This window comes from Buteo buteo, chromosome Z (genome assembly GCF_964188355.1).
Source record: "Buteo buteo chromosome Z, bButBut1.hap1.1, whole genome shotgun sequence".
NCBI classification, from domain to species: Eukaryota; Metazoa; Chordata; class Aves; order Accipitriformes; family Accipitridae; genus Buteo; species Buteo buteo.
In genome coordinates this window covers 55,822,394-55,836,421 of record NC_134204.1, presented here as the reverse complement: position 1 = coordinate 55,836,421, position 14,028 = coordinate 55,822,394, and the positions used below count along the sequence as shown (strand labels likewise).

At 37.8% G+C, this 14,028-nt stretch overlaps 1 protein-coding gene across 2 annotated transcripts in view; it reads right to left on the bottom strand.

The window, feature by feature from the left end:
• The window catches only part of KCMF1 (potassium channel modulatory factor 1), a 54,975-nt gene that overhangs the window by 34,955 nt on the left and 5,992 nt on the right, over nt 1-14,028 (bottom strand). The window contains exon 1 of one of the 2 annotated variants that reach the window (XM_075020715.1): nt 11,225-11,332. The exons of the other annotated variant lie outside the window; for it this stretch is intronic. The gene's annotated coding sequence lies outside the window, so the exon portion shown is untranslated. Of the gene's footprint in view, nt 1-11,224; nt 11,333-14,028 lie in introns of those variants that run through there. 2 annotated transcript variants of the gene reach the window in all.

Genomic DNA, 14,028 nt, shown 5'->3' with positions numbered 1-14,028 from the left:
ATAAGTGACACTTTAATACTCTTAATATGCATCTGATACATTTCAGTGTAAGATGCTCTTTCAGTGGGTTGGTTGGTTTGTTTTTAAATAAATTTGCTGGATATCAACTATCTCATCTGTAGTCCACAGACCACATGGCAACCCCAGGCCTTAAAGCAAGACGTTCTACTTAAGTAGTTCAGTTGTTTCCAAGACTGAAGATAGGAAAATATATGCCATTTGGTAACATTAAAAAGAGAAATGCCGAATGTTTCTCACTTTAATAGCTTCATCTCATAATGTAGACTACTGCCTGATTTCTAGAACAGAAAATTCTCTTCTTTCTGTGAAAATTTCACCAGAAATTCAGCCAAACCATAGAACTTTGATTTTTGTTTATTTTTCCTTACATTTAGTAAAGCAGATCGTGAAAACAAACATCAAGGAGACCTACAACACAGAGCATACTCCATCACCCTGGCAGCTCCAAGTGCTAACAGAAAATTCACACACCTTACCCTTGAAGTAACTAAAAATGCTACATCCCCTCACACATCCTGTGTGCAACAGGGCTGAACATGCAGTGTCTTCCTATAGCAGAGTGGAAGAAGCAGCAACCAGACTTGCATGTCTGCAAAAAGAACTAGCAGGATTAAAGCTGCAGGCAGAGATGATGTTGACTTGGAATTGGAAAGGGGGGAGGAAAGGGAGGGAATCAGGCCTACACTAGACCAGAAGGGCAAAGAGGCTTTTGTTTTCTGGACAGCACTCCTCCAGACTCTGGAGAGGCAGGAGGAAAAACAGGCACCCAAATCTTGTCATCTCCCTGTTGTCAACAAGTTTCACAAAGCCCACATGCGCAGTGTCTGGTACTTGTCTAGAGCTGGTCTATTAAGAAAGAATGGAGTAGTACTGCTGGGCCAGCAAGTTCCAGCCTTGGTCCTAACACATGAGCATCAGTCAGCATGCTACCAAAAGGACTTTTTTCCATTTTTGCTTTCACACCCCAAGTTCTGGAAGTTACACACAGAACGTTTTCAGTCATCTAGGGCATTAGGACAAGCGATTACTAAGCACTGCAAAACATGCCCAACACTATGCAGGAATCCTGCAGGAGAGATGGCTCCCCACAGCAACAGTCACCTGCCTTTCCCATGAAACTGTCCTTTTCTCTCTGGAATCCCCCAATTCATTCATTCATCATCCCTTCCAATTCTGATACAACAACAAGAATCTCCCACAGCTGACTGCCTCATACCTCTGTTCCAGATGTGCAATAAAATATATGTCTCTATTTCACCCTCAGAGCAGTCCATCCTGTGCACCAACACAGTCAGGAAGGAGTGTCCCAGACGCAAAGTAATTAAACTTATTATCTTAATGCCTATGTGTAAGGGATGAAATAGTTGTTCTAGTTAGCTTCATTCTGCTGCTTCCTAACTTGGATTTGTAACCTTTAAAAGTCAGTCCATCAATTTCTATTTGAGTACACAAATTATTTTAATAATGTAGTCTAAAATCAGTCAAAGAACAAGACTGCCATTACAACCATTTATATTTCCCTAAAACACTATAAAAAAATTCACTGAATACTGAAAAAGTCACTCAACATCTCTTCTCCAGATGCAACTTTGAAAGGAAGGCCACAATATCTAAATGTAACAAGTAGGGCTGGTTTTACTCCTTTGAAAAACATACTGAAACACTAACAAAGTATTTGCAGTTCTTCAAGACCTTAATAAAAAAATTCCTAAGTCACCTCACTTCAGTATTTACTACTTTCACAGGCAGGTTCTATGTATCTCATGTATACATCATACTGCCCAGTAGATGGCATCCCACGACACCAAAGACATTTATACAGCAGGTCCAAGAACAACTTTGCCACCATCAATGCAAATATAAACACCAAGTGAACATTTTAATTTTTAAAAAATAGATAACAGAAACACTGGTGGTTTCACTACACCTTAGCTGAAACTGGCTGAAAGAGGGAAGTTGTTTTCTTACAACCCCAGATGGATGACATAACAGCCAACTAGTAAACTCTCTGCACACAACTTTCTTTTAAATATTATCTTTTCAAAAAAAATTCCAACCAAACAATATTGATGGGGTTTTAATTTATTGATCACTGTCCGAATATCATTGCCCAAGCACCAAATCACTGAAAAAGAAACAGTACACAAATACATCTGTAAGATGAGGGTTAAATATTGCTCACGTACTCCAACCTTAAACAAGCCCAAACAGGTTCTGTACAAGCACACACATAGAATCTCAATCGATTCTTGCCAATATTAAACATATATTCTCTCTACACAATAAAAATCACTTTCTTTGTAAAGATTTTACACAAAAATCCTCAGATTCTTCCATCTCTATAGATATACTGCTGGGACACCACACATATAAACCAGGAACTGCTCTAGAGGCTTCTGAAAACGCTGGACTTACTATCCAGACATCATTTTATCAAGAATCACTACAGAGCCAATGATGCAAAAAAACCCAACTTTCCTGACAACCTAGGTAGGATACCTTCCAATCTTCTGTAATAGAGAACAAACGTCTACATTCAAGAAAGGACAGACAAAATAACGCACATCCCTGTGCCGAAATACAGAAAGCAAGCAGATGCGTAAAAAGGATTTTAACAAGTTCACAGGAGTCCTGCGAAAATCCTTCAGATAAGATGAGAAAGCAGCTACAGGAGACCAAATTTTCAAAACACATTTTTTAACTAGCCTACCCTGTTTCTAAGGAATTTTGTTTAGCAAGATATAAATCCACTGTTACTGGAAGACAGCTATTATGTTTGAAACCTCCTAGAAGAGTATTGCTATGCCTTCTATTTTCTGTTTTATCACTTTCACAATTTACTGCAAACACCACAAAACAAACAGATATATTAGCCCCCAAAAAGCATATTAAATACTGACAATCTAAATAGTGTTTTCTAGGCTTCATATCCCAATCACACTCTTCACTAATTGTTCCTTAAGTTCAGAGAAAACTAGGTTACACTTTTAAATCCTGGCCTCCTACAGCACAAAGATGTTATCATTCAGAGTACCACAGACTTCTAAATTTTCAAAGAATGTCAAGTATCTTCTCTGAATAGAGAATTACATTTAACATATTTAAACATTTTAAAACCAGCAGAATTCTTAACCTGTCATGAGAACTGATTTAGTGAAGGTTTTCCCAGACATGTTTAAGACATTTAAAGTATAACTAGAAATGGTGTACATTGCAAGGATTTTTGATCAAGCAGATATGGATTTCTAATTTAATATTTGATACTCTGTCTCACATGTCTCTTATAATTCAATTAATATAATTTAATTTGACCATCAAAACCATCACAACATGAAAGCCTGCTAGAGTACTGTAAACACATTAAAATTAAACAAATTGCAACACATTTATCAGAGTGCAAAAAGTTTGTAATGTGGCAGCAAAGGGCACTGGCACCAGTCATGATCTTACTTAACAACTCTTAATCTGGAAAATGGCAAACAGCATGTGAATTCTATTAACAGAAAAATACTTAAACTGAGGAAGCTGTAAACAGTGCCAGGGCAAGAAAATAACTTTAACAGCACTGGGGTAAATCCTGTATCTAGTAAAATCAATGGCAAAGTTTCTCATTTAATAGGACAGAAACAAATTCCTGAGTTTCTTTCAGGATTAAAGAGAAAACAAAAAGATGCAGCCCAGGCAAACACCAACTGAAAGAGAATTGGGCTGGTGGGAAGAACATCACACAAAAATGAGTTTTGTAGGTGTAAGAAACATGAAGAAACATTGAGAAAACAAAGAAATTAAACAGAAGAACTGGTACTTCTCTGTTGAGCCCTGCAAGAATTAAGATGTAGTCTTCTCAGAAAATAAACCTTTGCTTATTTTGATTTAGTGTGTTATTTAATAAAAGTAACAAAAAAAAGGAAAACCGAACAAGGTGAACAAGACATGTCCAGTCAGGCACGGGAGAGAACTGAGTAGCACAGCTCAACTGAGTAGAAGTTAAAGTGCTTGAAGACTCAACAGTCTTGACTCCTTTTTCCATGAGCCACTGTTTCAGGCAGATAAGAGAAAAACATCATAACACACCCGGCAGAGGCAAAATTCATCAGTTTTCCTTGTAAACTCTTACCTTTGCAAAAAGCTTAGCAGAAACTAAGTATTCTATTTAGGTACACCCTATGCAAAGCTCTGGTGTCTGGAATACACACTCAGCTTTACCTCCTTTTGCACTGTCAGACTCACTCCCGACCCTTTTAGACTTAAACATTCCCCAAACAGGCAAATGCAGCAAGCTTTTCTCCCCTGCAGCACAGAGAAGAGGTTGATGTAACACAGGCAGCAATGCAGGAACCAGGCAGCACAGGCTGGGCAACCAGAGAGAGAGAAAAGAAAGACTAAGTTTTCATGCAGCAAATGTTCCAGCTCTTGGAGTAATGCCTTGTGATTGTCTCACAATATGAGACTCATGTCTCGCAATAGCCGAGACTTACAGTAAAGACGTGCACAAGGTGGTCTGGAAATATACAGACTTTTCATGTCAGGAAAACACATCCAGAAAGCAGCTGAGAGAGGGAGGGAAAGAAGAAGTGGTTCTCCTCTTCATTAAAGAAACCAGTGATGTCCAATACACAGCTGGCAGCCATGCCTAGATTTCTCCCTGTCACCCAACTAAGTTTACAGACAGGAGCACAAGAACACTTTCAAACTTACAGCCTACTTTCAAAATCACCATTCTGAATGGCACTACAATGGCATAAAAGAAATTATCTTTCCTGAACACCACAAGGTCTAGGAACTTGTAAAAATACTTGAGTTTCTCTGAACTCAAGACAGAAGGATAACAAAAATTTATTTAAACAATGGCAACAGGAGGTTAAAAACCTACAGTATATTCATTTAAGTAATAGCAGTGTTCTACCCTGGGCTTTCTCAGGCATTTTGCGTACTATGAACATAAACAGACTGCCTTGGCAAACACTATTACTCCCACTCTTTGTTAGAGCGAACAGCTTCTCAAGCTGATAACATGCCTGCAGAAGCTACAATTGCTTATGATGTGAAAGCTACACAAGAAAAGTGATGTGGGAAATGCAGTAACCTAAAGCAAAAAAGGTTTCATGCCTATTTCGGTCTGGCTTTGAGTTTGTTCCATTCCTCTCCCCTTCTTTCGGATTCTCCATGGCACAAACTTCTTTGCTAATTGCTTTTTATGTTCCCTGGATTGGCAACTCAGCCATTTGCCAGCCATACCAAATGCCTACCTTTCTTTCTTTCATTAGGAGGAGTTTCATTTAGCTTTATTACTTGTAGTTTCTTTTTTCTTCTCCTCTTACACCACATAGGCATAAAGAACCAAAGACTATCAGAACACTACCTTCTGAACACTTCCCTGACAGTCCCATCCATCCTTTACACATCTACCCAACTTACTTTTCAGATTAACTTACTGACCACTCTATTTGAAAATGATGAGATAGTTTTCCTAAATAGCTTTCAATCTATCACTAAACTCTAAAAGCCATTACTGGTTTACAGATCACAGTTCATAGTTTTTTTTCCACTGTAATTAGCTCAATCTCTTAAAACTCTTTTTATTTAAGAACTGCTTTAAAAAAATATTTCTGTTCAAACCTGTCCTCAAAGTAAACCTGATTCTCTGGAAAACCCCTACACAACTTGATTTTCAATCCAACATGCTAAAAAGGAAAGCATCACTTGGGACAAGTATGAAAAATTATAAGTCTGTCAAACCAGATAACAAGGGATCAATTTACTGTAAAAACATGAAAAACAAGTTCATCAGCTTCACTATTATTCTGCCATAAAATCCCAATCATATTAAGAAATTTCAGGACAGGAAGGGAGAGTTCATTTTTATTCCTAGAACTGAAAGCAGCCACCTACAATTTCAAAGAGAAAAAACAATCTCTATTTTTATCTGTACAGAAACTAAAGATACATTAAGGTCACTATTTAGAGCACCTATTTTCAATTGGAGGGGGAAACAACAACTCTGAACAAAACAATCACTGTGGTTTCAGTATAGCTGTTTTGTTGCAGGTATAAACACTAAAAGGCAGAATAAAGACGAAAAAAATGGGATTTTTGTTCTATCCTGCCAAAAGTCAGATCTCAAATCCTCACGTTAAATTTTAATGAAGCAAATTGCCAAGCACTCTAACTTGGACCACAAGAGTCAGACAGGTATCACAATTCCCATCACCTTGCTTCAGAAAAAAAGCCTTCTGCAGTCCTTCATCCTTACTCCGCATAGCGGAGTCATTCAGCCTCGCTCTCGAACAAGAGAATTAAACAATGTCAAAAACATTTGGAAAACTGCATGTGCACAAAGGATCAACAGCCAGATGGAAACAGTCTGAAACTTACAGTTGCAGAGGAATACTTAGTACAGGAACCTAATTTAATGACTGAACTACAAAAAACAAAATAGCTTATTTCCCACAGAGTTCTAAAAATTTGGAAATTGAGCTTTAACAAAAAAAGATGCTTTTTAAAATGAAAATAACAGACAGCAATTTATAGACATGTTTTTCTTTATTTGCTGAACTACAAGAATAAAGCAGGTGCCTAATAATACAGCATTTTATCAAAACAGATAAAACATACCTCACTTCAATTTAAGAAACAAGGAGAGGGAGCATCAAACCCCATTAAGTCTCAATACTACATAGGTGTCATGCTGCAGTTGCAAAATGCACAGAACAGGGTTTTAAGGATAAGAGAAAAATCAACTGTACAAACAAATCTGATAAATCTTCATTGAAAGAAGTTTTTACATGATCTGCCTATTGGAAAATAATTGAGTGCTATAATATAAAGATACTACTGAAAAAAACCCTAGATAATGAAGCTGGAGGAGAGACCAGAGATTTTCACTGTTTTACCTCAATTTCTGCATCTTGGAAGGACAGACATAGTACATTCATAATATTGAAAACCACAACTTTTTCTTTATGTTTTCAGACTAACTTATAAGCTCTGTTCTCCATTTCTACTGGACTCTGCTTGAATTCCACACAGAAAGGTAGTTTTTATCCACTAAACTGCTGAGCTATTTCAAGTTCTCAGATGTTTATGATCAAAAACACTCATTGTCATACTTGTGTATTCTGTAGTTAGTACCTTCTTTTTTAAGACTGCCTCACTGTACACCATGTTGGATTCTAAAGTTTGATTTGGGAACATGTCAAACATGCAACCAGTTTTACCATTAAAAGAGCATAGTGTTCTAGTCTACAGATACCCATAACTGAAGTTGGGTGTAAGCGTGAAACTCTATCCATTTACCTTGGCAGTCTTCAAGGTGGTGTCACTGGGGAGCAGGGACGAAGAGAGACCTTCAGCCCATTCAGCAGAACAGCATGTCCACATTCCTGGTACAACTTTAAGCCAACTGTCATTTTAACAGGTTTTCTGAACTCTCTATCAACTGTTACAACACATCAGGTCCTACAGGAAACAGTAAGCATTAACTACTTTCCTTCCAGACTCTTCCACATGTGCTACAGCTGGCAGCTACCTTATTTTACTGACACACCTCTCAGCAGAGCAATAAAACTCAGAAGCAATTCAGTGCCTCTTGCCTTCCCAAAGTTTACAATTCTACATCAATTTTTCAGGAAGAAAGAGGTATGACACTGCATCCGAAATACTGTGCACATAAAACATAGAGTTTTGAAGCTTTTTGGGGATTTGCAGACATCTTTCAGTACAGGCAACAGACCCACACACAGCAACTTGGAGCCTACAGTACAGCCAATAGTGAGTCCATTTTTCTTGTGTACAATTAGAAGATACCTTACAACTGCTGCAGGAAGAAAACAAAAGGATTCACAACCCTATTACTTACACACAACTTCTTTAGTCTTCTTTACCCCTAAGGTCTGCTTAGACTTGAATATAGGTCATCAGATCATTCAAACTATCTCCTCTGTAGTCTCTCATTTCTGAGTGACATTCCTCTGAGTCCCAGCAGCTTCTCTACAGTTCCTGGATTAATTGAAAGAAACTGCAGTATGGACCTTCACAATTGCTATACACCGCCAAGATCTCCAAATGCTTAGCACTATGAAAGAGCATGCAGGCGGTGCCATCTTACAGATTAGGGACATTTAATGCAACGTCATATTACACAAGCTAAGAAAGTGTCTCATTTCTTCAAAAGCACTAATTTGTAAGAACATTACAAGAAAGGAAAATAGGTTTGGAAGAAGCTCAACACAAAGTTTAATGCAAGCACTATGAACAGTATTCATCAGCTGCTGACATGAAATATTTGCTCTGAAAAAATACATCATGGTATTCCTCAAAGCTACAGAGTCTGGAGTTCTGCACCTCAATTATCACCCCAAAGTACTTTATTCGTGGCTGGATAACTGTACTCTGGCATGTAATTCTCAACAATCTGCTCCTTCAGCTTTCTGGTCACTTTTAGAACATGGTTTAGTGGGCATGGTTGGTGGTTGGACTCGATGATCTTGAAGGTCTTTCCCAACCTAAATGATTCTATGATTCTATGATCCCTTGAATTCCTAATGCTTCCAGGAACAAAATATTAAGTGAGCATTGACATATAATGAGAATGACACCTCTCAGTAGCTGGATCCAATACTTAAGAGCTGGATAACATCATAGACTACAAAACAACCCCCAAACCTATTAAAATCCTCCATTTATTTTTTTTTTAATGTGACATCATCAGTTAAACTTGAGAATTTGCTTCCTGCAGATCCTCTGCTTCTAAATAAACTTCAGACAGCACTTTGGAATAACACAAGAATGTTATCAATAGCAAACTCTACAACTACAAGTTTGACTAATAACAGTCAATTATTTTAAGGAATCCTCACTTTCAAAGCCACTCTTCTGTAGCAAAATCTCAAGCTCTTTTCTCAGCTCCTCACAAAAGTCTTCCAGAATAAGGAACACTTGGTATGCTCTCAGATCCTGCCTGGCAATTCACAGGCCTTATGCCAAAACAACCTTGGAGAAGATACTTGCAGATCATAGATCACAGCATCCGTTCTTTCTGCATTCAGGAAGGCAACTAGGTTTATTCACCTTCGCAGTTTTCCAAAATTGAATATAACCAAGGGAGAAGAGAACTGGGAAATCTATCTGACCTCCTCCTTAGTCAAGACACTCTGCACAGTTTCTACTCCATCTTCTTAAATCTGTAAGGCATCTAATTAGTATAATTAACAAATACAAGTCTAAACAATTTAAAAAAATTGGTCATGGTTTACAGCAGAAGTAACCAACTTCCAGCTGGAGATTAAACTACACTTACTGACAATTTCATCTTATCAGAACCATACAAACGATAGCAGGGGACAGGTATGGAATAAGATCATATGAGCTATCGCACATCTCTACAGCTTACTTTTGCAAAGCTTAGTCTTTCTTCAAGGGCATCCTAAATTCTCTTTCCCAATCCTACCTCACTTTCCACAGCTAGGTTTAGGGAGAGGGTCTACTCTGGACTAACAATAATTCAGGTGCTGAAGTTAGTGGCCTTATTCACTTTTGGAAAGTAAAGAGAAAGTCAGAAGAAACTTTAGAAACTGCAGTGGTAGGACTATGTCTGTCCGGCTGCAACCTATGTTCCACCGCTACTACTCTTGGTGAAGCTGCTCTCACAGATCCAATTTCATCTGTGAATCACAAGGTGCTTCTCCTGACAGAAATTTCCCACTTGCAGAGACAATCCACACCTCAGTTTGCATACTGATATATACATAATATCTGTACACTAAACACCATTTGTGTTAGGCACATCTCATTGTTACTGCCTACATTAAAAACATATGCAAATATTTGCAATAATTAAAGCATTTACTTTCTTGACATGAAAGTGAGGTGATAGTATCCTGAGCACAGACAAACCTTTGTGCCCAAACCACAGACTTCAGTCAATTTCATTCTAACTATCTCAAAAGAAAGACCAAACAACAAAGGTTTATAGTCAGACTCCCAGCAGTTTCAGATTCACTCCAGGTGAACACCGATTTCTAAGCATATACAGCTAATACACACACAAACTGATAAGTTATGCAAAAAATGTATTACCAGTAAAACTGAATGTTGTTTCTTACTAGAATTATTTATTTGGAAGTAAAGACAGAAGTTACCGACAATCACACAAGAAGTCCTTACATGACTGCATCCTAATGCATTTCTGACCTTGAAAATCTTGTATGATCTATTGCTGCTGGAGCTAGGATACTTGAGATAGGTATCCACAGATATCACCTATTTAACAGCTCACAGCACTGCTCTCCAACCACCCACCTCCAGGATGCCTCCATTCAGCCTCCAAGTAATTCTAATGTTGTTCTACGCACATGCCCAGGTGTTTGCTTCCAGAAGCTGCCATGAAGTTCCTGCCATACTATCAGGCACCTGGAGAGCAACTCTGTTGGTCTGCAGAGGAGCAGGATTTGTTTAGAAATTGGTTTAAAATTACAACCTGAATACGAATATTGATATTCTCAAACCACTTTATCCCATCTGTCACATTAATTCACACTAATTTCTACACTAACTGTTTATGTATAAAGACTTTATCCCATCCTTTCAATTTTTTTAGGGTAAATGCAGTCTAAGAGAGCTGGCCAATAGTAATTGCTTTCAGCCAGAAATACTGGCTGCTTTAATATCAGTAAGCTAACAGAAGTCAGACCTTAAATATCCTTTAACACTAGGAATCAAGTGTTACTGAAGAGTTTTGTAAACAGTGACTCTCCTGAACAAATAATTAAAGAATTAATCAGTCATAACCTAGACTAGTAAGTAAAATCTTCAATACTAAAGCCACCTTGTCTCATCTAACAAAACCAAAACACAAATCTATCTCTGTAATAGGTCAGAGAAACCGCTGCCTAAAAACATTTTCAGCAACAGCTGTTTTCTGAAATAAGCGAGGGCTAGTTGTGCTACCGAGAAATAACAGAGCTTTCCTTTTCAAAAAGGCTTACAGGGGCAGGCATTAAACTTCTATTGCACTTGAACCCAATATGGGTCTACAGTTTCCCCAGGTGTTTTTGAAAATCCCACCCTAGAGCTCTCTAAGGAGGAAAGTAGGAGAGGAAAAGCACAGTAAAGGGAAGGAAGAACAATGACAAGGAAGGAAGAGGATGAAAGATAAGAGATCAAAGACAAAAAGAAGGAAAGCAAAGAAGATAATTTATCCTACCAGAGACAGCACCTCTTGTCAGTCAAGACAAGAAACATTGCCTCCCAAAAAGAATCTGGCACCAGGAAGTGGCAGAGGCCATGGGGGAAGACCAAATCTGACCTGAGGTAAGAAAAAAAATGGAATTATGATTATTTTTTTTAACCTTTGTCTGTTGCTTCATCTTACTTGTGCAATGTATTTTAAAAAAAAAACCAATTTTTTTTTTAATTAATGTCTGTCTTCAGCTGGATTTTGTCAGTGATGACAGTAGGATGATCCAGATCAAATATGGAACAGGATCAATAGTATTTTAATAAAAATATGAAAATCTATGTAAATACTGAAATTAAAACAAATTTAAAATACTATAGCAAAGCTGTATGAAATGATAGCTGCAAACAGTATATGCCACTGAAATGTCCCAATGAGTCAAAAATTTGGAAGAATGCACTTGCATCTATAAAACTTACTGCAGTGGAGTACAAAACCACTAATTCCTACCTTTAGGAGACTTTCCCGAGTGTCTTCTGGCAAGACATAAAATCTCTACCTTATCTCCCACGTGCAAATGGGAGAGACATCATGGTCTCCTGTGTCCAGGTAACCTGTTTAATTGTAACAAAAAAGTTCTACCAAGGTCTCCAATTGAAAATGGGCTAACTTTTAGAGAAAGGCTCCTAGAAGATCCAGATAAAGCAATCACAACAGATAGAATTAACATATTCATGAAATTCACTGCAGGGCCACAAATGGGCAATGAAAAAAGGAATTCTTGTACAAATGCATATCATAGACTAAGCCTAAAAAATATTTAAATATTTTAACATTAAAAATTATTAAAAAAATCCATCAAACAAATCCATCCTCGCCCTAACACTCATTCAAACTACATTCTCAAAACAAACCTGGGGGTGGGGGAGTGGAATTTCCAAGTATGTTGGAGGCTCCAGTAACTTCTATCCGTACATGAAAATTAATTCCAAACTAGAACCAATGACTTCAAGTGGCAGAAATCAAGCCATCACCTGCACACACCTTTGAAATACAATTCTGAGACCTATGGATGAAGATCAGTTAGTTAGGTGAGTGATAAAAATCATAATAAAGCTGAAGACACTTCTATGATGATACCCCACAATTTTCATTTGGTACTAACCTCACTTACCAACTTTGTAAATGTCAATAAGCCAAATAAAACTTTTTAAATAGCTCTAAACTGAAACCTTGTGTTTACATACACATTCTGAAACAGTGGAACTAATGAGTTTGTCTCTATGCTCCACACTGAATTCAAAATGTTCTTAATTCATTGTATCAAAATTAATTGTAATAATGCTATGCAGACATAAAAATGTGGATAACCATAAGGATCATATGTGCAAAAAATTACAGGAGTAAGTTCAAACCAGGTGTTCAGGTGATGCTTCAGAGAAAGGTGTAGGAACCAAACGGGACGTAAGATTTGAGATACTCAACTGCCGCATTCAAATCTGAAATAGTTGAGAGACCTGGAATATAAAGTGTAAGATAAAATCCAAAGCTTTAATTGTTTAATCTGGGTACTAGGTAGTCTCAGGACCCTTCAGTGAAAAAATCCTCCACAATATCATTAGATACTGTATGAAAAAGCACTTAAGCTTTAATCACCCTCTTCAATTAATGAAATATCTTCTTGTATTCAGAAAAGGAGATTACAGACTCTTGCATAGATGATGTCTTTCTTTCAGATTCCCTCTCCATATCAGCCTGAGGTAAATACCTTTTCAATTTCCATCCATGAAGTAATTCCCCCTCACATGTGTCCTGAGTCACTAACAGCACTCTTTGAGTTCTTGGAACTCAATGTGCCCAAGCTGCTCACAGTGCCTTATAATGCTGTTTCTGTATGGGTGAGCAACATTGCTGCCTATAGTTAAGCTTGTATATACCTCTTCCCCATTATGACTGCATTTTCAGTACCTGCAGGTACCAAATCCACTCATCTGTTCTAATCCTGTAGAGGGAAGAATGCATTAGATGTGGAAGATTTAGCCCAAGTGATTCCAAGAAAAAAAAAACCAAAACAACCAAACATGAAAACTCCCAACTTTGCTCTTATTAAAATATATGCATCCTAGTATCAATCAATTACCAGAATCCACAGGAAATGCAATCTAACACAATTGTATTCCTTTCTAGAAAAAAAATACCACCTCACTCAGTGCACCAGGGCATATAGTGTTAAGTAAACAAAAAGTCTATTTGTTTTATCATCACTGGTCAGTCTGAGCCTTTATGTATCACACACTGAAAAATCTGCATTGACTATGGATTTCTGCACTGCCTTTTCCCTGCAAGCATTCCTCGATAGCATTTCAGTGTAGCACAAATATCAATTAATTAAGAGCACTTCTAAGCAGTATTTTCCTTCTCTTGAAATAAAGGTAAACCAAGACATGTAAAGATTAAAACTGCAAGTCCACTGCATCCAGCTGCCCAATCTGAGATGCCAAGGGATGGATTTTTCAGAATCTTTGATTTTCTAGAGTTAAGTGTCTTTCAAAGCTTATCAGTCAGTTACTACAGTTGCAGTCGTGAATGCTCAGATCCCCAAATCCCAAATCAGGCCTTCATAACATAAGGAGCAAACAGCTAACAACCACCTGTGAATTCCTGCTGAAGTGATTTGCCTAGTAGTCCACATGAACTCCGGAGCAGAGGACCGACCCTCTGCAGGAGGGTCGATCCAGCTTTCCACAACAAAACACTGTCAAAACCTCAACCATCCTTTCTTCCTGTAATGCCTCCTACGTGCTCATTTGCTGTACAGTCCCACAGAACAG